We start from the raw sequence: 27,301 nt of genomic DNA, 5'->3' as shown, positions 1-27,301 counted from the left end.
TCACAAACTGGAGAACACTTATACCACAGAAGCCCACCCACTGGAGTGAAGGTTCTGAGCCCCACGTCAGGCTTCCCAACCTGGGGGTCTGGCAACAGGAGGAGGAATTCCCAGAGAATCAGACTTTGAAGGCTAGCGGGATTTGATTGCAAGATTTCGACAGCACTGGGGGAAACAGAGACTCCACTCTTGGAGGGCACACACAAAGTAGTGTGCACATCAAGACCCAGGGGGAAGGAGCAGTGACCCCATAGGAGGCTGAACCAGACCAACCTGCTAGTGTTGGACGGTCTCCTCCAGAGGCAGGGGGTGGCTGTGGCTCAATGCAGGGACAAGAACACTGGCAGCAGAAGTTCTGGGAAGTACTCCTTGGCGTGAGCCCTCCCAGAGTCAGCCATTAGCCCCACCAAAGAGCCTGTAGGCTCCAGTGCTGGGTTGCCTCAGGCCAAACAACCAACAGGGAGGGAACAGCCCCACCCATCAGCAGACAAGCGGATTAAAGTTTTACTGAGCTCTGCCCACCAGAGCAACACCCAGCTCTACCCACCACCAGTCCCTCCCAACAGGAAGCTTGCACAAACCTCTTAGACAGTCTCATTCACCAGAGGGAAGACAGCAGAAGCAAGAAGAACTACAATCCTGCAGCCTGTGGAACAAAAACCACATTCACAGAAAGACAGACAAGATGAAAAGGCAGAGGGCTATATACCAGATGAAGGAACAAGATAAAACCCCAGAAAAACAACTCAATGAAGTGGAGATAGGCAACCTTCCAGAAAAAGAATTCAGAATAATGATAGTGAAGATGATCCACGACCTCGGAAAAGGAATGGAGGCAAAGATCGAGAAGATGCAAGAAATGTTTAACAAAGACCTAGAAGAATTAAAGAACAAACACCTAGAAGAATTAAAGAACAAACAAACAGAGATGAACAATACAATAACTGAAGTGAAAAATACACTAGAAGGAATCAACAGCAGAATAACTGAGGCAGAAGAACGGATAAGTGACCTGGAAGACAGAATGGTGGAATTCACTGCCATGGAACAGAATAAAGAAAAAAGAATGAAAAGAAATGAAGACAGCCTAAGAGACCTCTGGGACAACATTAAACTCACCAACATTCGCCTTATAGGGGTCCCAGAAGGAGAAGAGAGAGAGAAAAGACCCAAGAAAATATTTGAAGAGATTATATTTGAAAACTTCCTTAACATGGGAAAGGAAATAGCCACCCAAGTCCAGGAAGCACAGAGAGTCCCAGGCAGGATAAACCCAAGGAGGAACATGCCAAGACACATAGTAATCAAACTGACAAAAATTAAAGGTAAAGAAAAATTGTTAAAAGCAACAAGGGAAAAATGACAAATAACATACAAGGAAAATCCTATAAGGTTAACAGCTGATTTCTCAGCAGAAACTTTACAAGCCAGAAGGGAGTGGCACAATATATTTAAAGTGATGAAAGGGAAGAACCTACAACCAAGATTACCCTACCCGTCAACAATCTCATTCTGATTTGACAGAGAAATCAAAAGCTTTACGGACAAGCAAAAGTTAAGAGAATTCAGCACCACCAAACCAGCTCTACAACAAATGCTAAAGGAACTTCTCTAAGTGGGAAACACAAGAGAAGAAAAGGACCTACAAAAACAAATGCAAAACAATTAAGAAAATGGTCATAGGAACATACATGTCGATAATTACCTTAAATGTGAATGGATTAAATGCTCCAACCAAGAGACACAGGCTCACTGAATGGATACAAAAACAAGACCAATATATACGCTGTCTACAAGAGACCCACTTCAGACCTAGGGACACATACACACTGAAAGTGAGGGGACGGAAAAAGACATTCCATGCAAATGGAAATCAAAAGAAAGCTGGAGTAGCAATACTCATATCAGATACAATAGACTTTAAAATAAAGAATGTTACAAGAGACAAGGAAGGGCACTACATAATGATCAAACGATCAATCCAAGAAGAAGAAATAACAATTATAAATATATATGCACCAAACATAGGAGCACCTCAATACATAAGGCAAATGCTAACAGCTATAAAAGAGGAAATCAACAGTAATACAATAATAGTGGAGGACTTTAGCACCTCACTTACACCAATGGACAGATCATCCAGACAGAAAATTAATAAGGAAACACAAGCTTTAAATGACACAATAGACCAGATGGATTTCATTGATATCTATAGGACAGTCCATCCGAAATCAAAAGATTACACTTTCTTCTCAGGTGCACAGGGAACATTCTCCAGGACAGATCACATTTTGGGTCACAAATCAAGCCTCAGTAAATCTATGAAGATTAAAATCATATCAAGCATCTTTTCCGACCACAAAGCTATTAGAAATAAATTACAGGGAAAAAAAACCTAAAAAACACAAACATATGGAGGCTAAACAACGTTACTAAATAACCAAGGGGTCACTGAAGAAACCAAAGAGGAAATAAAAAAATACCTAGAGACAAATGACAATGAAAACACGATGGTCCAAAACCTATGGGATGCAGCAAAAGCAGTTCTTAGAGGGATGTTTATAGCAATACAATCTTACCTCAAGAAACAAACCAAAAAAGTCTCAAATAAACAATCTAAACTCACAGCTAAAGGAACTAGAGAAAGAAGAACAAACAAAACCCAAAGTTAATAGAAGGAAAGAAATCATAAAGATCAGAGCAGAAATAAATGAAATAAAAACAAAGAAAACAATAGCAAAGATCAATAAAACTAAAAGCTGGTTTTCTGAGAAGGTAAACAAAATTGAAAAACCTTTTGCCAGACTCATCAAGAAAAAGAGGCAGAGGACTCAAATCAATAAAATTAGAAATGAAAAAGGAGAAGTTACAACTGACACCGCAGAAATACAAAGCATCCTAAGAGACTACTACAAGCAACTCTATGGAATAAAATGGACAACCTGGAAGAAATGGACAAATTCTTAGAAAGGTATTACCTTCCAAGACTGAACAAGGAAGAAATAGAAAATACGAACAGACCAATCACAAGTAATGAAATTGAAATTGTGATTAAAAATTTTCCACCAAACAAAAGTCCAGGACCAGATGGCTTCACAGGTGAATTCCATCAAACATTTAGAGAAGGGCTAACACCCATCCTTCTCAAACTCTTCCAAAAAATTGCAGAGGAAGGAACACTTCCAAACTCATTCTACGAGGCCACCATCACCCTGATACCAAAACCAGGTAAAGATACTACAAAAAAAGAAAATTACAGACCAATATCACTGATAAACATAGACGTAAAAATCCTCAATAAGGGACTTCCCTGGTGGCACAGTGGTTAAGAATCCTCCTGCCAATGCAGGGGACAAGGGTTCGATCCCTGGTCCGGGAAGATCCCACAAGTCGCGGAACAACTAAGCCCATGCCACAACTACTGAGCCTGCGCTCTAGAGCCTGGGTGCTGCAATTACTGAGCCTGCATGCTGCAACTACTGAAGCCCACACGCCTAGAGCCCATGCTCCTCAACAAGGGAAGCCACCGCAGTGAGAATCCTGTGCACCGAAACAAGGAGTAGCCCCCACTCGCTGCAACTAGAGAAAGCCGGCGAGCAGCAACGAAGACCCAACGCAGCCACAAATAAATAAATAAATAAATAAATTTATTAGAAAAAGAAATCCTCAACAAAATACTAGCAAACAGAATCCAACAACACATTAAAAGGATCACACACCATGATCAAGTGGGATTTATCCCAGGGATGCAAGGATTCTTCAATATACACAAATCAATCAATGTGATACACCATATTAACAAACTGAAGAATAAAAACCATATGATCATCTCAATAGAAAGCAGAAAAAGCTTTTGACAAAATTCAACACCCATTTATGATAAAAACCCTCCAGAAAGTGGGCATACAGGGAACCTACCTCAACATAATAAAGGCCATATATGACAAACCCACAGCAAACATTATTCTCAATGGTGAAAAACTGAAAACATTTCCTCTAAGATCAGGAAAAGACAAGGATGTCCACTCTCACCGCTATTATTCAACATAGTTTTGGAATTCCTAGCCACAGCAATCAGAGAAGAAAAAGAAATAAAAGGAATCCAAATTGGAAAAGAAGAAGTAAAACTGTCACTGTTTGCAGATGACATGATACTATATACATAGAGAATCCTAAAGATGCCAGCAGAAAACTACTAGAGCTAATCAATGAATTTGGTAAAGTTGCAGGATACAAAATTACTGCACAGAAATCTCTTGCATTCCTATACACTAACAACAGAAGATCAGAAAGAGAAATTAAGGAAACAATCCCATTCACCACTGCAACAAAAAGAATAAAATACCTAGGAATAAACCTACCTAAGGAGGTAAAAGACCTGTACTCAGAAGACTATAAGACACTGATGAAAGAAATCAAAGATAACACAAACAGATGGAGAGATATACTATGTTCTTGGATTGGAAGAATCAATATTGTGAAAATGACTGTACTACCCAAAGCAATCTACAGATTCAGTGCAATCCCTATCAATTTACCAATGGCATTTTTTACAGAACTAAAACAAAAAATCTTAAAATTTGTATGGAGACACAAAAGACCCCAAATAGCCAAAGCAATCTTGAGGGAAAAAAATGAAGCTGGAGGAATCAGGCTCCCTGACTTCAGACTATACTACTACACTACAAAGCTACAGTAATAAAGACAATATGATACTGGCACAAAAACAGAAATATAGATCAATGGAAGAGGATTAGAAAGCCCAGAGATAAACCCACGCACCTGTGGTCAACTAATCTATGACAAATGAGGCAAGGATAAACAGTGGAAAAAAGACAATAAGACTCTTCAGTAAGTGGTGCTGGGAAAACTGGACAGCTACATGTAAAAGAATGAAATTAGAACACTCCTTAACACCACACACAAAAATAAACTCAAAATGGATTAAAGACCTAAATGTAAGACCGGACACTATAAAATTCTTAGAGGAAAACACAGGAAGAACACTCTTTGACATAAATCACAGCAAGACCTTTCCTGACCACCTCCTAGAGTAATGGAAGTAAAAACAAAAATAAACAAGTGGGACCTAATGAAACTTAAGAGCTTTTGCACAGCCAAGGAAACCATAAACAAGACGAAAAGACAACCCTCAGAATGGGAGAAAATATTTGCAAATGAAGCAACTGACAAAGGATTAATCTCCAAAATTTACAAGCAGCTACTGCAGCTCAATATCAAAAAACAAACAACCCAATCCAAAAATGGGCAGAAGACCTAAATAGACATTTCTCCAAAGAAGATTGCCAACAAACACATGTAAGGATACTCAACATCACTAATCATTAGAGAAATGCAAATCAAAACTGCAATGAGGTGTCACCTCACACTGGTCAGAATGGGCATCATCAGAAAATCTACAAACAACAAATGTTAGAGAGGGTGTGGAGAAAAGGGAACCCTCTTGCACTGTTGGTGGGTATGTAAATTGATACAGCCACTATGGAGAACAGTATGGAGGTTCCTTAAAAAAACTAAAAATAGAATTACCATATGACCCAGCAACTCCACTACTGGGCATATACCCTGAGAAAACCATAATTCAAAAAGCCACATGCACCCCAATGTTCACTGCAGCACTATTTACAATAGCCAGGTCATGGAAGCAACCTAAATGCCAATCGACAGACGAATGGATAAAGAAGATGTAGTACATATACACAGTGGAATATTACTCAGCCATAAAAAGGAACGAAATTGGGTCATTTGTAGAGATGTGGATGGACCTAGAGACTGTCATATAGAGTGAAGTAAGTCAGAAGGAGTAAAACAAATATCATTTATTAATGCATATATGTGGAATCTAGAAAAATGGTACAGATGAACCGGTTTGCTGGCAGAAATAAGAGACACAGATGCAGAGAGCTAAGTATGGATACAAAGAGTGGAAAGTGGCAGGGGTGGTGGTGGTGGTGGGATGAATTGGGAGACTGGGATTGACATATATACACTAATATGTATAAAATAGGTAACTAATAAGAACCTGCTGTATAAAAAAGAATTAAAATTTTTAAAAAAAGAAAAGAAAAGAAACACATGGAGTACTACAAAAATAAATAAATAAATAAATAAAATTCAAAAATAATAATAATTTTTAAAAAAAGATTGGTACACTCTACCTGGCAATTCCACACCTAGGCACATATCCAAAACAATTGAAAGCAGGGACCAACAGATATTTGCACACCAATGTTCATAGCAGCATTAGTCACAACAGTTTAAAAACAATCCAAGTGGCCATCAACAGATTAACAGATAAGCAAAATGTAGTACATACATACAATGGAATAGTACGCAGCCTTAAAAAGGAAGGAAATTCTGACGCTTCTACTACATGGATGAACCTTGAAGACATTATGCTAGTGAAATAAGTCAATCACTAAAAGATAAATACTATATGATTCCACTTATAGGAGGTACCTAGAGCAGTTAAACTTACAGAGGCAGAAAGTAGAATGGAGATTGCCAGGGGCTGCAGGGAGGGGGAAATGAGGAATTATTGTTTAATAGGTAGTTTTAGTTTTATAAGGTGAAAAGAGTTAAGGAGATGGATGGTGGTGATGGCTGCACAACAATGTAAACGTACTTAATACCACCGAACTGTACACTTAAAAATGGTTAAGATGAGAAATTTCACCGCAGTAAAAACAAAAACATTGGGGGAAAATGTGGCATATACATACAGTGGAATACTATTCAGCCACGAAAAGGAATGACATTTTGATCTATGCTTCTTTTAGTTCTGAGACTTAATTTCCAACATGGTGGGGTGGGGAGCTCCCTACACCAACAAGCAATTCTTGAGACACCAGCTGGCTGTCCTACAATTCAACTCAGTTCTAACTCGTCTACCTGGAGAGAGCATCAGATCCCACAGGTTAAGGGCTCAGTCCCAGAGGACCATCTCCCCACCTCCAACTTCAGATGCCAGTTGCAAGTCCAGGTTGTTACCCGTGCTTCTGGTAAACTGACTATAAATTAGAGGTTCCCACGACCTCCTCCTTGGATTCAATTAATTTGTTAGAGGGCCTCACATAACTCAGAGAAACATTTTACATACTAGATCACCAGTTTATTATAAAAGGATTTAACTCAGGAACAGCCTGATGGGAGAGATGCAGAGGTCAAGGTATGGGGAAAAGATCGGAGCTTCTACACCCTCCAGGAATGCACCAACCTCCTCAAATCACATGTTCATCAACCCAGAAGCTCTCTGAACCCCGTCCTTTTGGATTTTTATGGAGGCTTCATTATATAGGCACGATGGATTAAATCATTGGCCGTAGGTGACTGATTCAACCTCCAGCCCCTCTCCCCTCCCCGGAGGTCAGGGGGTGGGGCTGAAAGTTTCTACCTTCTAAACACAAGGTTGGCTCAATGACAACCAGCCCCTGGTTCTTCAGTACCTTCCAAAAGTCACTTCATTAACATAACAAAAGACACCTTGATCACTCTCAACACTTAGGAAATTCCAAGTGTTTGGGAGCTATGAGCAAAGAACTGTGGCTGAAGACCCCATATATACAACAAATATATTTTGGTCATCTGAACAACCAAATATATATTTTTTATAAATCACAATATTGCAATGCTACAACACGGATGGACTTTGAAAATGTTATGTTAAATGAAATAAGCCAAACACCAAAAGACAAATACTGCATGATTCTACTTTCATGCAGTCCCCAGAATAGGCAAATTCAGAGACAGTGTAGAACAGAGATTACCAGGGGCTTCAGGGGAAGGAGGAAGGGGGAGTATTGTTTAATGGGCAGACAGAGTTGTTGTTGGGGATGATGGAAAAGGTTTGGGCACAGACAGTGGTGATGGCTAGCCCGCATGGTGAATGTATTTAATGCCACTGAATAGCGTACTTACAAATGGTTAAATGAAAAATATCATGTATGTCTATTCTACCACACAAAAAATTTGTTACACTTTATTCAATTAATAAATCTAATTAATTTAAGATATGGAGGAAGTATAATTAGCCCATTGACACTAAGAGTTTTAAATACCTTTTTCACTTACGAGGCTCGTCCGCATCCAAGGTACTTTGCTAGCCAGTGTGGCAGTTGCTGGATTCAGTCTCAGGTCTGTGAATCCAGAGGCCAGGAATAAAGATTCCCGCACCCATAAAGCAACCCCTCTCTAATAAACTGGTCAATCCAGTTCTGCTTGGGCTGAGGACAGCTTCCCTCCTGCTGGGGAGGGCTCAGGCTGCTGACCTCTCTTTACCAGTGTGGGTCAATGAATTGAATAACAATCTGGGCAACTTCAGGCTGGCGTCCTTCCTGAGCTTGTGCAGGGCCCCCTTGGTGTCTGTGGAGTAGCTTTGCCTGCAAAAAAACACCCCAGCTCCCTTGTCTACAAAAGGTGACTAGCTCAGAAGGTGTGGCTGAAACCAGCCAACAACAAAACCTCCCAAATCAAATGATGAATTTAATCCCACCTGGCATCAGAAAGCGTGGACATGAACCATCCCTTCCACCCTTCCTACTCTGAGGCAGAATAAATATAGATGCCCATGACACCAACTTTCCATCCTTCATGTATGCTGCCCTGTCCTGCTCTGCCAGGCGGGCTAGAACAACCTGTTTGGAATAAAGATCCCACCTTATATTCAATAACATCAACAACCTTTGGATGGGGGTGGGCACGTCTCCACAGACTGTGGATTTTAGAGTTTAAAGCATCCTTTGAGGTCATCTCACCAAATCTCTTCATTTTCCCAGAAGAAGAAACATAGGGAGGGAGGGGTGAGGATCACTGAATTTTTGAGCTAAAGAGCCCTGGATTTGAACTTGACTTTGACACTTACTTTGACATTTATATGGTCTTCAGCAAGTTGAGTTATCGTCTTTGGACTTTAGTTTGCTCATCTGTAAAATGGGGATAATAGTACCAATGTTATAGGGTTGTTGTGAGTATTAAATAATATATGTCAAGAGCCTGGCACATGCCTCTTTCACAGTGGTTAGTATTCTCCTCCACCACCATCACCATCACCATCATCACCATCGTCCCCAACATCATCATCACCATCATCTGTATCATCATGAAACTAAGACCCAGGGAGATGAAGGATTTCTCCAAAATCGTACAACTGTGGCTTGTGGCAAAACAAAGTCTTCCACACCGGTGGGTTTTTCCATTTCATCATCCTGAGACAGCACAATTTCCTGGCCCTAAAAATTTACAGCACTTCATAGAAAATATTTGAAATTATATGGCTTTTCCACATCTCCAAATTAGAAGTCCAGCTTGATGTCCAAGAGTCTTCAGCACAGAAACAAACTTTTCAGAGTAAAGATATTGAAACAAATAATGTGAGCCTCCTTGCTCTCTGCCTCCACATCTGAAGCTGGAATTCTCAACGAGGATCGCAGAGGAGATGGAGATGGTCCAGGGAGCTCACCTAGAGGGTGGGCACAGGACAGTTGCCCAGGAAGATGACCAGACTTCTGTTCAGAAAGCTAAAGGCTGAACGGAGAGTTCAGCGGAATTGTGAAGGGAACAGATAATACTGATCACGATGACAGCACCAACTGAGTGCTTAAGCACCTACATCCATTACCTTTTTCAATCCTCTAACCCTATGGAATAGACAAGATTATTTCCCTCATGAATGAGGAAGATGAGGCCAAGGGAGCTTTACAAACTCATTCCCCAAGGAAGGCTTTCCAGGTCCCATTACTAATTACTAGCCATACCAGGATACCCACTCCCCAAACCTCTGAGCTCAGGCTGTCTCATACCATCTTTCCATCTCCAATGCCTTTCCTCATCTCTGTTTGCTGCAATCCTATTCATCCTTCAAGATTTAGCAGGAATGTTATCGTCTCAGACTTTCCCATGTGTAATTATCCATTTTGCCTTCTGACTCATTCGCCTACAAGTTCATCACTTACCATATTGTATTATAGTTTGTGTGTGTGTGTGTGTGTGTGTGTGTGTGCACTTCTACATTAGGTGTCAAGATCAAGAAGGTGTCAAGATCTAAAATCGTGTTTCATTTGCCTTTATATATTGCTTAATATATATAAAAGATGGTCAGTAAAGGTTTGTTGGAATTCTCAATCCCCTTGGTCATACAGCTTGTCCTTGGAGAAACTAGAACACCTTCAATATAGACTTGGTCCTCAACTCCAAGAGCTCATGTAGATTTGAAGGACATTCTCTCCAAAGCTGATGATTAAAGTAGGCACAGATACACAGTTTCAAACTAGTAACTTGCCCTTATGGGTTCACTGAACAAGTGGACAAAGATACTTACACAAGGATGTTCATTACAGCCTTGTTTATAATGGAAAAAATGGAAGCAACTTAAATGGACAACCAGGGAGAAATGGTTAAAGATATCTCCGTAAAGATATCTCAGTGTGTATCTCATTTTCACCCAAAATGAAAAGCTATGTAACTTTAAAAACGATTATGTACATCTCAATGTACAGATATGGAAAGCTATCTGGGATGTATTCTTGATTAAAATTAAAAGTAGGTTACATAGCCACGTCATTAATATTATCTCATTTAGGGTAAACTTACGTAACTACAAACATCTGTGCATATGCTTAAGGCGGTTTTGAAGTGAGTTCACCAAAATTAACAGGATTATCTCTGTGTGAAAATATTTCAGGTAATTTTTACTTTCTTTTTTTATATTTCTGTATTCATTAAGCTTTTTGCCTTTGAGAATGTATTGTTTATATAATCAGGAAAAAACATAAATACATTTTCATTTGAAAGGAAAAAATGTACATAATCTCAAAAGAGGTTTTATAAATTCATGGGTAGCAAGGCTTCTTAAATATGGAGGGTAGTGTCTTCTGTCCAGGAATCCTAACTTCTCCAACAGGGAAATGGGTACAAGGCAAGCCCTGCCTATCCCACAGGGCTGTGGCAAGGAGCTACTGTGTTTGAAAGTCTTTTGAAAAATAAAAAGTACCAAATAGATGCAAAACACAGATCATCCTAATAATTTGATCATTGCTTATTAAGAATTTGCAATAAACTATGAAGGCATATTCAGGAGTTGCAATCTCAAACACCACCAGGAACCAGGCAGGACAGAGATGAGCAGGGCCTCTGGAGTCCAGGACCAGTGATCACTCAAGAGAAGACTAAAATCTAGATTATTATGTGAACTCTCTCAATTTTTTAAATGTTGGCATCTCATTTAAAAAATGTCAAACATCGTGCCATCAGTATAAACATAGCCCCCAAATCACATGCTTGCAATTTCTGGTAGGTATTCCCCTAACTTAACAGAAGGTCCAGAATTGACTAGTTTATCTCTAGTCCACTGATACAGCTGCATTCATCAGCCCAAGACTAAAGTACCTCTTGAATTAAAAAGAAAGATTCAGTTATGCCTGCTCTAACTTTAGAGTAAGATGTTTTATTGCATTCTTGTTTGTTTGTTTCCTTATTCCGCTCTTTTTTTTTTTTTTGAAGTACAGTTGATTTATAATGTTGTGTTAGTTTTAGGTGTACACATTCTTGTTTTTTGTTTTTTGGGGTTTTTTATTTATTTATTTTTGGCTGCGTTGGGTCTTCGTTGCTGCGTGCGGGCTTTCTCTGGTTGCGGTGAGCGGGGGCTGCTCTTCGTTGTGGTGCGCGGGCTTCTCATTGCGGTGGCTTCTCTTGTTGTGGAGCACAGGCTCTAGGCGCACGGGCTTCAGTAGCTGTGGCACACGGGCTCAGTAGTTGTGGCTCATGGGCTCAGTAGTTGTGGCTCACAGGCTCTAGGTGCACAGGCTCAGCAGTTGTGGCACACGGGCTGAGTTGCTCTGCGGCATGTGGGATCTTCCCAGACCAGGGCTCAAACCTGTGTTCCCTGCACTGGCGGGCTGATTCTTAACCACTGCGCCACCAGGGAAGTCCCACATTCTTGTTTTAATTGATAGCTTTTATATGACATAAAAAGTAACTTGTGATTAACTAGAACATTTGACAAAACTAAATAGCCCACAAATCCTAATCATGCCAAATGACAGAATTCTAAATACGTGTGTCTTATATTAACCTTTGCATATATATGTGTATCTGTGTGTGTACATATATTTGCAGATATGTATGGTCAAAATGTCTACAGAAGAGTATGTTTCAAAGCCAAAGAAAGCATATTCGTCCTTTGGAAAAAATCTCTGCTTTTTATTTTTAATCTCAGTTTGAAAGATATGAGCTAAACATGGTTGGATAGAATATTAATGAGGTTCAGCCTCTAATTAAGGTTAAAGCTTGATTACTTCCAACATCATATTGAGATACAGGAAAATACTCCCAAATAATTATATTTGGATGGATGGACAGATTGAATGATTAATGGATTTGAAGAAAGCTTATAAAAACATATTTAATGTAATAAAAAAGAGAGTGAAATCATAGATACAGAAAAGAAAGGCTGGGCAGTAGGACAGTGTCAGGGAAAGTTCACACACAGAGACTCAAGGTGCCAGCCCTACACAATCATTGACTACAGGCTGCAAGCTCAGCTCCCAGCAGTCAAAACAAAAGCGATGCTATTCATCACTTATTCCCAGTGTGTCATGATTACAATCAACTGTCTTTGCTCTCCTGGTGACAAAACTAAAGGAAATAACGTCTCTCCTATGACTCCAAGCTAAAGATGACAGATCAACTAAAACTATACTGAAGATATTAGAAGATAAAAGGCCAAGAATCTTGCTATGTTCCTTTATCCAGCATTCTGAGATTGTCTATACCCAGTTATAGAACTGTCCACTGACTTATTTTTTACCCCAAGACAGGCTCTTGCACACAGACACTAATCATCCACCCTCTTTCAAAACTACAATTAAAAAAAAACATAGGAAAGACTCCATTTTAAACTAGGCCAGCCTTTAATACGTGCAAAGGACAAACAGTCCCAAAATACTACCAGCCACACCCCTTCATCTCCACACCCACCAGTTTCGGGAGGCTTTTTGTTCTGTTCACGTTTTCCAGGGTCCTAGGACTGATGAAAGCCGCTTTGCCGCTTCTACCAAAGCGCGTGCTCTGTGGCATCTGTCTGGAGTTCAGGTACAGGGAAAGGGAGTGCCAAGCAGGAGAGAAGTCTAGGAAGTCTGGGGCAGTGGTGAAAAGCCCCTTTCAGGGAGTATTATGGGCTGAACTGCGGAGGCCAAAATTCATATATTGAAGTCCAAACCCCCAGTACCTCAGGATGTAAGGTATTTAGAGATAAAATCTTTAAAGAGATAATTAAGGTAAAATGAAGTCATTCCGGTGGGCCCTAATTCAATATGACTGGTATCCGTGTAAGAAGAGGAAATAAGGACACAGACACACACAGAGGGAAGACCACGTGAAGACACAGGGAGAAGGCAGCCATCTACAAGCCAAGGAAAGAGGCCTCAGAAGAAACCAACCGTGCCAACACCTTGGTCTTGGAATTCTAGGCTCCAGAATTAGGAGGAAATAAATTTCTTTGTTTAAGGCTTCCAAAGTCTGGGGTACTTTATTATGGCAGCTCTAGCAGACTATTACAGGGAGATTTTAAAAAGACAAAAAACAAAAAAAAACTTGGTATTGGGGAAACCATTTGATGAGAGACCCTTATTGACCCTTAAGAGAACTCTTGAAGGAGAATGATGGCCTCCTGCACATGGGGGCTGTTCATTCTCAATCCAAACTTAAAGTTTTGCTCTATTTTAGTGCCTTTCATTTGAAACTGGTTTTGTTTGTTTGCACAGCCTTAGATGTCTGCTGATTGACAAATCACTGGTCATTTCCCACCATCTTGATGCTGACTATTTCAACTCAAATGCATGTTCCACAGAAACTGGGCTGGTGAGAGGGAAGATGGGATGCGGTGGCGTGAAGAGGGAACTGGTGAGAGTGTGGTGGCCCAGGTGCTGGGCTGTGCACCTGACATATATCAACTCATTCAATCATGTCACGCTTCAGGTTCAAAAATGGACATGGCAAGGTGTCATGGTTTGCCCAAGGCCACATACTAAGTTGTGGTAGGGCAAGATGTGATTCCAAAGCCTATGCCCTTAACCCCCACCTCTCAGTGAGCTCCCCTCCTTCCCCAAGGGCTTCACTGAACACAGGACAAGTTAGGACTCTCCCAGCTATGACAGGAGTGCAGCTGAACCTCTCATAACTCGAAAAGTGTGGTGGATCTCGAGGCAGCATTAAATCCAAGACTCTAATGAATCATCGGGGCGCTCCATCTCTCTTCTCTGCTTCCCTCTGAATGTTGCCACATCTGTCCTACCAGTGATGGGTCCCCTCCATGTGATGGGTAAGATGACCATGAAATGACCAAGTTCACATCACACCAGCATGGCAAGCCCAGAAAGGGGCAGGAGGCCGGCATTCCCATCAGCGCCAGGAGGAGAGGCCTGGCCAGCTGGAGTCACATGACCATCCCAGAACCAATGACTGTCGTTTGATTGTCCAGGCCTGGGTCATATGTCCACACCTGTGGCCAGGGTGCAGTGGGAGAGCAGGTGGCAGGGTTTGTTACCAGGAAGGGGGAAAGGGGACAAGTCGAATTAGCTCCCATAAATTCAAAGACCCGAGTCACTAGTGAAGCGTGACCCGGACAGGTGAAGGGGTTTGCCCAAAGTGTCACAGCTAGGGATGGGGAGAGCTGGGCGTCCGGACTGCAGGAAGCTATTAAAGAAATACTAATGTGGGGAGTTGTCCCGGTTCAGAAGGCTACAGAACGCTAATACCTTCTGTGTAAGAAAGGAGAGAGATAAGAGTGTATATTCGATTTGTATTTGAATAAAGAAACTCTGGAAGCACCAAAAAACTAGGGGTTTTTGATGACTTATAGGGGGTGGGGTGAACAGAAACCAGAGTGGATGTGAGACTTCTCACTGTACACCGTAGGATGTTGTTTTTATTTTTTAACCATTTGAAAATATTACCAGTTTTTTAAAAAATATTTATTTATTTATTGGGCTGCACTGGGTCTTAGTTGCAGCACGCAGGTTCTTTTAGTTGTGACATGCGGGCTCTAGTTCTCTGACCAGGGATCGAAACCGGGCCTCCTGTACTGGCAGCACAGAGTCTTAACCACTGGACCACCAGGGAAGTCCCACCAGTTTTTTAAAATACAAATTAAATTTAATTTAATTTAAAATAAAGCTTAAAAATTATCCATAGAAAAAGAGATGAAAGGAAATAGGCTGAAATGATAACAGTGGCTGTCTTTGGATGTTAAGTCTAAGCATGTTTTTTTCCCTTTGAACTTATTTACCAAATTTCCTAAAATGAACATGTACTGTTTTTCACAATGAAAAGAAAATGAACTTTAAAAAGATCTGAACTGAAAGTCACGTGACTTATGAAGCAGAAATCATAATTCTGACAATATCATCTAAATTTATTTTTCATTCCCTGTAAATCAAGTTGCCCTGCAGCCCCCATACCCCACCCACCCCACCCCCAATGCTCTGAAGCATTGCTTCAGAGGGCCAGGCAATCGTTGTGCTTCGAATTTCAAACAAGATTTGTAAGCGCAAGAAAGTAGTTTTGAAAGTCAGGCTTTGTTGAGAAAAGGTTATTTCTAAATTCCAAACTGCTTCCCTTGCAAAGAACACCACGTGGTGGTCTGGACATATTAGCTACATCGAGAGAAAAGACAGGATTTAACAGGAGGGGAGTTCTCCGGGCTTCCTCTCCTCAGGTCTGAAGGATGGTGCTGAGGATACAGGGAGATACAGACCAAGTGGGATGGTGACACCCTTGGCCTGGCCTGATCTCTGAAGGACCCAGCAATCCCACCTTGGCCATCCAGCAAAAAAAAAAGAGAAAGGTACATCCATCAAGGTACATCAAGGGGAAGGGAACTGTTATAGACTGTATGTAATGTGTTCCCCCAAATTAATATGTTCAAGTCCCAGCCCCCAGTACCTCAAAATATAACCATATCTGGAGATAAGATATTTAAAGAGGTGATTGAGTTTAAAGAGAGGCCATTAGAGTGAGACTCTAATCCAATCTGACTGGTGTCCTTATAAGAAGACGAAGAGTCACCAGGGTACGAGTTAATGGAGGGACAGCCATGAGCAAGAAGGCCTCCATCTGCAACTCAAGGAGAAACCAACCCTGCCAACCAACACCGTGGTCTTGGACTTCCAGCCTCCAGAACTGTGAGAACATAAATGTCTGTTGTTTAAGCCGCCGCATCTGTGGTATTTTGTTATGGTGGCCTGAGTAAACTAATACAGAAACCATCTCAAAGAATGTCCCCACAGCAACAGTGAGTGGCCAAGCAAGTGGGAAATGCCACCCGGCGTGGTCAGGTGCTCCTAGGAGGGTGAGTATCCGTGGGCCCACAGAGACCCGTGGGGGTGGGACCAGCCTGCATTCAAACACAGGACCCTCACCACCAAAGGAAGTGGAGAGATCAGAGACTTCAGTAGTGGGTGCTGCTGTGACCCACACACAGACAGAGACGGGTGAGCAAAACCACCCTTACGCACACTACGGGATGCCAGGGACCAGGCCAGACCAGCCACAGCATGGCCCACGGCGTGGCCACAGCGAGAAGTACCTCCCAGTGCCACAACGCTAGGGAAGCATCCCTGGCACCCAGAGGCCCCCGGGGAAAGGGAGGGAGCTCTGAAAGACTATTTTCACCAAACAGACTGTTTTCATTCAGAAGCATGTCAGTTTTTAAGCACCTCTGACTGACTAGTTGTGAGGTTTTCCACCATATTTTTTTGCACGTCTGAACTGTGGTGGATTCATTTCCAACCAAACCCTGGTGTGACTGATAGTAAGAAGTCATCTATAAATGAGACAGCAAGAAAAATGACCTCAACTTGGTCAAAGCCCTGAAGAAGCTTAAGGCGTCCTAGCATGGAATTTGAACTGTCTTGAGGTCTGTTGAACAGGACAGAATTCCAGGAGTCTTGATGGGGCTTGGGTAGCACGAGCCCTCTCTTGAGATGTGGCACAGACCCCAGGAGCCATATTGTATGAGGTTCTGGTCTGTCTCACCAGAGGGTGAGTTCCAGTCTAACGGCTTGGAGGTCTTCCTGCTTTTTTCCATTTTTAAAAGAGCAGATGTTCTCCTGGGAAAGAGATATTTAGCTACCCAAGCAAATCAGAGAAGTGGAGGAATGGAAATAAACCAGGCGTCTGCCTGCCACGGTGGCAGTGCCCAAAGAAATCACATTAGCTGGAGGGGAACATCCGGCCCCAGGGACGGCTGCGCAGCTTGGCACCGTTCCGGTCCCGAGGGAGCGACAAATACGACTGTCTTTGTTCTGGTTCTCGACGTGAAGGACGGTCTGTGGGGTTATTTGTCTAGTTTGTTGACTCTCATAAAAGACATTCATAAATTTATTCTTAGTGCCAGGGGTGCTTACCGGTGTCAAAGTGGAGTCTTTTCAGACAGTCACTCTGTGTTAAAACAAGCCACTCAGATGCATCTATAAATAATTGTCTGGGCTTCGTTTAGCTAGCAAACGGCTTTTTTTCTTCTCTCTCTCTCTCTCCCTCTCTCCCTCCTCTCTTTTTAAAATCAACTCTAAAATGATTTCATAAACAATGGGAGGAATTTCCCATTAATATTAAAGTGTGTCTGGGTTGGCCATTTTAATAGAACTTTCCAGAGGGAACAAGCAGTCCTTCCATCTTGTCCATGTGAAACCTATTCCCTTTTCAGAATAAGACATTTGGCAACCCAGCCTCACTAGGACCAGTCATAGCTTCCCCTCCCCACCATCCTATGTCCATCTCTTTCACTGCTTTGGCCAAAAAAGGAGGAGTACAGCGGGGCTGTGGACAGCAGCAGCCTGAGCCAGTCAGGAGAACGTGTCACCACCCCGAGGCCTCCACGTTTCTACTCTGACCTCAGATCTCCAGAATTTTACTTTTCAGGCTACCACCCATCTAGGCTAGAAAGGTAGAGTTATGGCTGTATCGGTTCCATTGATATAACAGAACTCCCCAACAGCCCCCTGGAAATAACAGTGAGTTAAAAGAAGACAGACATTTATTTCACTTTTCCATAAAAGTAGTCTAGAGATAGACAGCTTAGGGTTGGTGTGGTGGCTCCACAGTGTCACCTTCTGTCTTTGTACTTCACCATCCTTGGCATGTCATCTCATGGTCCAAGATGGTTGCTCAAGTCCAGGCATCATGTCTGCATTCCAAGCAGCCAGAAGAAGAAAGAGGAGATGAAGGGTATTCCCTCCCATTTAAGGTCAGTTCCTTTAATACCACATACTACTCCTTCTTCTACTTCCTTGGACAGAATTTAGTCAGATGACCTCACCTAGCTGCAAGGGAGGCTGGGACTAGCCAGACAGCAGTGCTACTTGAAAAGGAAGAATGGACATTTGGAGGTCACTAGTCATCTCATCCACACGATGACTGCACTTGATCACTTCCCATAGAGTCTTCCAGGGCCTACAGTTCCAAAGCCCCACAGAGTCCTGCCACTGTTCCTTTTTTTTTTTTTTTTTTTTAATTTTCAGTTTTTGCATCTCTCCTCCTCAAAACTCACTTTCTATCCATCACTCTTTCTTTCTCAGAGTTGAGATTCTGAGAAGTTGCACCGCCAGACTGAATTCAAGCTTAGTTCTGACCAGGTCAGGACCACGTGTTGCCTTAAACTGCTGCCCTGTGGGCCTTCTCCTATGCTCTGAAAGTCTTAAGAAGCCAGGCATGGAAATCACCCCAGGAGGATCCTTGCAAGTTCAACTTGAAAGCAAAACTTGAGTCTTGCTTCATCCCTGCTTCACTCAGGGAACACAAATCTTCCTGCCTTTATGGTCCACACTAGGGAAGGTGCCAAAAGCCACGGGGAGGGCAGAGCTGCTCCGGCTGGGAGCAACAGTGAGCCCCATTGATGGATGAAGCCACTGCCTGGACAGACCTGCTCACGTCGTGGACAGTCTCCTGCTCCTTGGGTCCACCCTGGATTCTAAAGACCAACCACGGTGAGGACCCCACACCTCGTCTGAGACCCAGACGCTGCCCCTGCCTTGTCACGTGGGGTTTCAGCAGACCATACATGGCGTGTATTCGCTGCCCTCCTACTGCCCTCCTGCCCTTCTGGACCACGCCACCAGTCCAGCTCAGCACCTACTCTGCTCCACACCAACTTCATTACTGCCAGAGACAAATGCTGTTGAGCGTCAAGTGTCAGAACAACATGCCCCATGTGAAATTCACCCACCCACCCTGCATGGATCACCTGAGTAGAGTGAGTACTAAAAGGATACTCAGCAGTTGTCAGAGAAAGATGAGGTCTGAAAACTACAAGTAGGAATGGCAAGGAAAAATAAGCCACAAAGCAGCCTTGCTTAAACTGCATTCAGTGACATACCAGTGCCATGCGATGTTGAAAGGTGTTTCCACCCCAAAAAGCACAGTCAGCTAAGTTTGGAAATTGCTGCCACTAGAGATTCATACTTTAGCAAATTAAAGGCTCTGAGAAGTCCTGCAGTAAAGAAAGCTGTTTATTTCCCTATTTAGCCCAGCCTTTCCTAAACCGTTTAACTACCCCCTTTTCCTTCTGGAATGTCTATTACTGTCTCATGAAACCAATGTTCATCAGAATACTGGATGATACTGTAATGTACTGAGGGTCACAGCTACCTCTCTGGCTCTGGAATCAAATCACCAGCATTCAAATCCTTGCTCTAGCAGTTTTTAGTGATGTGACCTTGGGCATGTTACTAAGTCTCTTTGTGCTTTGATTTTCTCATCAGTAGAATGGGGGTAAGAATAGCATCTGCTTCCTAGAGTGGTTGTGAGGATTAAATAAGTTAATGCATGTGGAATGCTTAGAACAGTTAGAATAAATGTTAGTGGTGATGAGGATGATGATGATGATGATGATAATGATGATGAAGGAGGGGAGGAGGAGGAGGGGTGGAGAAGGAGAAAGAGGGGGAGAGGGAAGGGAAGGGGAGGGGAGGAAGAGGAGGAAGAAGAAGGCAATAACCCTGTTATTGGAAGGCTTTCCACAGTTTACAAGAATGGTTTATTTGTTAGTTGATTGTTGATTGCCTGGACCCCACAAAAATGTAAGCTCCACCAGGGTAGGAATCTTAGCTTTTGATCACCAATGCATCTCAAGTGCCTACAGCACACTCCTGATCTAACAGGCACTCAGTAAAAATCATGTTAATGGACACACAGATGGGCGGGCTCAAGGCAAGAAGTGACAAGTTACAATGTAAGGAAGATGAGATTTGGGAATTCCCTGGTGGTCCAGTGGTTAGAACTCGGTGCTTTCATGGCCGGACTGGGTTCAATCCCTAGTCAGGGAACTGAGATCCTGCAAGCTGCGTGGTACGGCCAAAAAAATAAGAGAGATTTCCAAAGTCACAAGAGAGAGGGGCTGGAGTGATTTCATCTGGTTATTAAAGAAAGAGGTGGAAATTTGGGTCACTGAGATGGAGAAACGGGTATCTAGAGAGTGACACTCCCAAAACCGACTAACGGTGATTTTCTTTGGGGCTAGGATTATGAGTGATTTGCATTTTATATTTTATATGTTTTCTATTATATATGTAAGTATAAATATAAATATATATAGTAATAGATAATATAAATATTTTTATATATTTTATATTTTAAAAATATTTTTTATACATTATATATTGTTTGAATGTTTATAATATGCCTCCATATAACTTTTGTAATATTAAGTTGAAAAAGTAAAGTGAATAAATGCACACAACAACACAGTCCAAGCCAGAAAGGAGACTCTAGCCCCTGAGATCTGAACCCCTGGTTCCAGCCTCCCAAGTCAGGGACAGGTCACATGAGCATCAGGGGAGGACGAGACATCTTTGTGGTTCTGCCACATGGCCCAGAATGCCTGACTTTGGGGCCCGAGCCCCAGCCTTAGCCTAGTCTCCTCTCCTAGTAACAGAGCTCCAGTGTTCCTTGGGAAAGTTTTACACACACACACATACACTACTCCAGGGGTGAGGTGACCCAGACCTGGTCACTCACAACATCAGAGAGTTTTCAGGGGAGGGCATGACCCAGTCAGAATTCATCCCAGGGCCCTTACCGGAAGCCTACTTCCTTACTGAAAGTTTTCCACTGGACTTAAGTCTGCCCAGTGCTGCTGGAGGCCATCCTGCCCCCATGAGGAGAGCACCAGCCTGAAGATGGAGCCGGCACAGAGAAAGGCAGAGCTAAGAGACAGTGAGGGCTCCTGATGTGTCATTTAGACACCTGGGTGCAGCCATGCCTGAAGCCACCCCTGTCCTGGTCAGTGTGATGAGCTGATTGCGCTTAGTTCAGTCTTCTCAGATCCAGTTAATACAGAGGCTTGAGTGCTTCCTGGACTGTTCCCCACAGGGAAAAATTCTGCTCATGCGTCTTAGCAAGAACACATGCAGTGGAGTTTTGTGAACAGAAGACACTACTGGAATAGATAGTGTCCCTGCTCCATCCAGACCACACTCCCACCCCAGTGCCTTTTGCTGTTTCTGGTGCCCATCCCCCCACTTTCCACGTGTTTTTGTTTCCAAAAGCCTGAACCTTCGAGAAGTGCTTGGAGTTCATGTCCCTCCGGGTGGCCCTTGGCCGATAACTGAAAGTCGTGGGAGTATGAAAGGCCAGCTCTCTTGCTCAGCACCAACTCTGAGAGGTGAGTTACACCCTAGCAGGATTAGGCTTAAGCCACCCTCATGGGCTCTATCTAAAGCCACCCTCTTGCTTGGTTTCATGTCTTCTTCCCATCCCTGACCACCTTCCCTTGGAGCACCCACTTCATACATCACTGCACACAAATCCCCTGAGGGATATAACTGAAGACACCAGGCGCAAACCGGCCAGGCCAGGTGGGCTCTGAGCACCCCCAGAGAGCAAGGGGCAGGGGAGCCTGGAGGTGATCTCCACCAACCCCCAGAAGACTCCACGCAGCACACAGGCTGTTACTTCTCCCCTCCATCCTGGCAGCCACAGACCAGAGAGTAAGCTGGCTCGGGAATACCCAGCACCCGGGTTGTGACATGGGAAGGGAAACCAGCCTGGCTACCTGCTGGAGAAGAAGGACAGCAGGGGTGATAAGGGACTCTCAGGCATGAGGTCTTTCCTCCGCACTCCGAGCCCTGGACTCAAAGTCAGCCTGCACGATGCACTCAGATCTTCTCCTTTGTCTGACCACACTACCTCCGTAAGCTGCAGCAATCACCAGTACCATGGTCCAGTGCCCTGGCACTCTAATAAGCAGCTCTCCAGACCCGTCTTGGATGGGCCACGCCATGCCCTGTGCCAGGACCACACCATGCCCTGTGCCAGGACCACACCTTGGGCCCTCCAGTTTCTTCTGCTCCTGGAGACATGGGCAGTCAGAGCTGAATTTCTAGTTCTTTTGCTGCCACTAGATAAGCTTTTGTTCTTGGTGGTGGTGACTCTACGGTGCCTCTTCTGACTTTGTGGATAAAATGACCACGAGGAGTGTGTAGACCTTGTCCCAGCATCAAGTGGGCACTGCAGCTTTCGTTTTCTCAGGAGCCACTCCCCCTCCCACCAGTAAGAACCCCCAAGATCAGGTCACTTTGAAGGCTTCTATGATGAGCAGGTGGCATGACAAAATAAATACACACCTGGGCCACAGTGATTGGTTGCGGGCAGACCCATGACCATAGCCAGGCCAACGAGACCTGACGATGGACTTGAGGGAAGAGAGATGCTTTCTCTCTGTTGGATGTGAAGCTGGGTTAATCCTGGAAAGGCCAGAAGTCACCATGGGGAGGGTTTGCTCAAGAGGGAAGTCAATGCATGCTCTTCTCTGTTGTTGCTGGGTTTTGTTGTGGTGATTCTTTTCTTCTGGTTTTCTGCTTAAGCCAGTTTGATTCGAGTTTTCTGTCACTTGCAACCGAAAGCATAATAACAAATAGCAACACCGATGGATAAAGTACAAGAGAGGAAACTGCCTCTAGCCCCGTATGGCTTTGGTCAGGGCTCTTAACATCTAAAACAAAGGCAGTGGAGAGGTGATGCACGCATCTGGGCTCTGGGCAGAGCACACCAACTTTGCTTTGCTTTCACCTTCCTTTCCACGGAATTCTCTTTCAAAGCCCAGTTCAAACCTCCAGGAAGCCTGCCCTTCTCTCCCCAGCCCTTGGGGACACATCCTGCTTTGAATTCCTGCAACATTTAACCTGTCTGTGCCACCCACTTGTTCTTATACCAGCTTGATATTTTCAGGTCACAGTCCGTGCATATGTGCTGTGTCCCCCCACCCAAAACTCCTAAGAGTAGCTAAGCACATTACCAAATCCCAGGCACTGTGCTAAGAAACCCATTATATGCAAATTGCTATAGATGCTCACAGCCATCCTGCAAGTTGGTATCTCATTCTCCCCGTTCGAAAGACGTGGAAGGGCAGCTCAAAGAAAAGAAGTCACCTGCCAGAGCTCACCCAGCCAGATGTGCCAAGACGGGGATTCTTTAAGATGATAAACTTCTAGGTCATACCACTCTGCTCTGCAGACACGCACCCTCAGCCCAATGGTGCATTTATCACACATCAGTTCCTCCCAAGCATCTGCTGATGGATTCGTCTGTTGTGAGAGGATTTCAGGAAGGCGCAGGTCAGGCAAGAGGAAAGACCAGTGGCATTTGGGGGCTGCCTCTCTGGGCAGCCCAGGTCTGCAAGTGGAGGAGTAACTCCCTGCCGAGGTTCCCCCTGTCCGCCACTCCCACCCATCTGCTCTGCCCAGCTCCATTCCCTGCACAGAGCCCCATTCACTACCTGGCCAGGTGAGGCATCCTTCCCAGGGAATCCTGACACACGTCTCAGGCGTCTCAGGCGCTGTGACGGCAGCTGGCTAACAGAGGAGCAGTTCTCCCCTGGAACAGAAGAAATTCAGTCGCATCAAGAGCTCACACTGTCAATCCGGGACCAAAACAACCCACCCCCCCATTAGCCAGACCCTGAGCTGGACCCAAGCGTTAATTTTGTTACCAAGCAATGAAACACACAAAAGTGTTTTCTTCCCGGAAAACAAAAATAGCAGACCAGTTTGAACCTGAGCTTAACCTGTATATTTTCAAAGACTACTGAACAGGTACAAAAATCAGACATCAAAATGTTCTGTGAATGAAACCAATATTCATCCAATCCAAGTTCTTGATTCAAATCAAGAAGGAAGGAGCATTTTACCTCCCTGTGTGGCTCCATGGGGTGTGTAATAGTGTTCTCGGGAACTTTGTGTGAAGAATAGAGGCTGGCTTCTTTTAAATGTGGTTTTTTAAAATGTTATTTTATTTTAACCTTCCATAAAGATGAATCAGAAATTTTCAGAGCATTCAGTGCCCCTTGTATTCACAAAAGCATTTCAGGATGGATCCATTGTAATAGCATAGCGTAAAAGCCTCAGGGAAGAGGACAGAGCCTTGAGTCCTGGGTCCAATTGCCCAGGTGACCTCAGACACGTTACTCTGAAGCTGTGGTCACCAGAAGTCAAGGTCAGGCTCTTGAACAGCCTGACTCAGCTCACCTGACGCTGGGCATGGAGGGGCCCCTTGGGCGTGTCCCCTTTTGGAAGGCCTGACCCACACGAAAGCATCTGATTCCAGATCTCACGCGCCAGAGCAGAGCACACTGGGCCAGCTGGACTGTCCCGTTCTCATTCCATCCCAGCCTCTGGACAAGCTGCTTACCGGGTCCCAGAGCAGCAACCAAGAGGCTGAGAGCCCCCCAGCCATAAACACACGCAGACCACACCAGTCCTAGGGCCTGGAGAAAGAGAATGCCGTGCAGAGGATGGGGAGCTGACGCCACTACCAACAGCTCAATGCACCACCACAGCATAAACAAGTGAAAATGGTCGTTCCATTGACCAAAGATCAATTACTCCTGTTTTATAAAGACCAAGGGCATCCAAATGGCTAACAGTAGTTACTCTGGGGTATAGGAATGGAGAGCAGGAGACAGAACCCTGCTTTCCATTTTACACTCGTATCCATCATTTGGACCCTTCATAAGGAGCATGTATGCACTGCATTTATAGCGTTTAAAATAAAGGCTAAACGCTAAGCATATGATAGAGGCAGAAACCACAGAGGGAAAGACTTATGGACTCCACTGCACAAAATTGAAAAACTTATGCGTAAAAAAAGAGAAATTACCTTAAATTATATTAGGAGAGGAAAATATTTACAATATTAATGATAGTAAATATTTACTATCTTAACATATAAAAAGCACTTGGGGAAAAACCACACTGTAATAAAAATGAGGAAAAGACATAAATAAGCAATTCATGAAAGAAGAAATACAAGTGGCTAATAAATATAAAATTTGCATCCCCACTAATAATTGAGGACACACAATGAAAAGTCAGATAACATTTTTGCCTATCAAACTAGCAAATATGTATCCAAAAAAATGTATAATACTTATTGATAAGAGGACAGACAGGTAAAGAACCTCATACACTGTTCATAGAGGGTAAACTAGTAAAACCTTTTTGGAAGGCAATATTGCAAAGTCTATTAATAATTTTAAAAATATGCATAAACTTTGACATAGCTAATGCACTTTTAAGCATTTATCCCTAAGGAAAATCATCATGGCCAAAGATACATGCATTTGGATGTCCAGTGAAACATTGTTTATAAAAGCAAAAAGTTGGAAATAGCCTCACTGTCCAAACAATGAACTGGTTTAATATATTATGGCATTATACACAGGGAATAACTATGCGGATATTAAAATGATGATAGAGAAAAATACGAAACAACATGGAAATGTTCATGATATATGAAGTGAAAAACACTGGTTACAAATGGTTTGTACAATATGAACCCACTTTTATAAATAAATATAGCTATATATCCACATTGAATTTTTAAATATCTGATCATAGGCTATTTAAATTTTCTCCTTTCTGCATTTTTTGGAATTAAAAATCTGTATTTTTTAAATAAAAAATACCCAGTGCCAAAACGCATCCAAGAATCATTTTCAAGTAATCAATTAGGAAACAAACATCTTTAACTCAACAAGTTAAGAACCAAAGACATATCAAATAAGATAAAGTAGTATCAATTGTTCCAAATAACCCCTCCAATTAATCTTCTATGTCTTTTTTTATAAGACCACAGAATCTGAGTTCATACAGATGAGGTCATTGCGTTGCAAAACTTGTTGGACGAGGACAACATTCTAAAGTCATAACCTACTCTTACCCACAGGAAAGAAGACAAGAAGCTTGCTCCCTTATTTTCTTAGAAGAAAACAACTGCATCTTGAAAACTCAAGGTGGAAAGGCTGAAGCCAGACTTCATGGGTTCTAGGACCAGGATGGTTTTGTTCTCCAATAACATTGCTTCATGCCAGTGTGAAATTCAGATTTTCAGAGAAAGAAAGAGGTATACTTAAAGAGAAAATGCTGTTTGCAAGCTGCAAAATGCTGATGTGCAATGCTAAGAAAAGAGATAAAATAGCAACGAGGGAGAATTAGAGATCCTCAGTGCCCTGCCTAACTCTTCTGATGCTAGAACACACACACACACACACACACACACACACACACACACACACACACACACACACACACGCCTGGCACATAGGAGTTGCTCAGTAAATACTGACTGGCTAATGTTGGAGGTGAATTTCACTAGTATTACAACTCCTATTTGACCACACCTCCTTAGCCAGAAATATCTTCCCTCTCAGTGCAGGCCAGCACAAAACATTTAGGCTACAGAACTAAGACTTTCAGGACAATACAACATTGCAATTAAGGGGAAAGTTAGACATAAGAGAAAGTGTAAACAGGATGCTAATGGATTAATCCACTAACATCCCTTCTCCACTGTCTCTAAGGAGATCCTCCTAAGCAGGTGCTGACTTCCAGAAATTGCAATTGGCAAATCCATTAATACTCCTTGTCAGACACATCCACGTGCTGGAAAGAAGGTCTCCTTAGTTCATGCAAATCTTTGGGGCAAGTCAGGAAGACACTGTTTTCATTCATATGTGAATTTCTATTGTAATCTTTTTTTTTTATTATTGGAGTATAACTGCTTTACAATGTGGTGTTAGTTTCTGCTGTACAATAAAGTGAATCAGCTATATCGCCTCCCTCTTGGACCTCCCTCCCACCCCCCCGCCCCAGGCCCCCCATCTAGGTCGTCACAGAGCATCGAACTGAGCTTCCTGTGCTTTATAGCATGTTCCCACTAGCTAGCTATTTTACGCATGGTAGTGAATGAACGACTGTCCACACTCCAGAATCACAACATCCCCTATTATTGTATT

General features: G+C 43.0%; 1 long non-coding RNA gene across 6 annotated transcripts in view; it reads right to left on the bottom strand.

The window, feature by feature from the left end:
* Nucleotides 1–27,301, bottom strand: part of LOC137759763 (uncharacterized) — a 144,520-nt gene that overhangs the window by 45,513 nt on the left and 71,706 nt on the right. For 2 of the 6 annotated variants that reach the window (XR_011073145.1, XR_011073141.1), the window contains exons 3-4: nucleotides 23,786–23,883; nucleotides 8,882–8,942 (exon numbers count right to left, since the gene is read on the bottom strand). This is a non-coding gene — a long non-coding RNA (uncharacterized lncRNA). Of the gene's footprint in view, nucleotides 1–8,078; nucleotides 8,157–8,881; nucleotides 8,943–23,452; nucleotides 23,595–23,785; nucleotides 23,884–27,301 lie in introns of all 6 variants that reach the window. The other 4 variants (XR_011073144.1, XR_011073142.1, XR_011073146.1 and 1 more) reach the window with 4 other exon arrangements.

The sequence above is a fragment of the Eschrichtius robustus genome, chromosome 2, assembly GCF_028021215.1.
Source record: "Eschrichtius robustus isolate mEscRob2 chromosome 2, mEscRob2.pri, whole genome shotgun sequence".
Classification (NCBI taxonomy): domain Eukaryota; kingdom Metazoa; phylum Chordata; class Mammalia; order Artiodactyla; family Eschrichtiidae; genus Eschrichtius; species Eschrichtius robustus.
The sequence above is the reverse complement of the archived record's forward strand: the minus strand, read 5'-3'. Positions and strand labels throughout refer to the sequence as shown.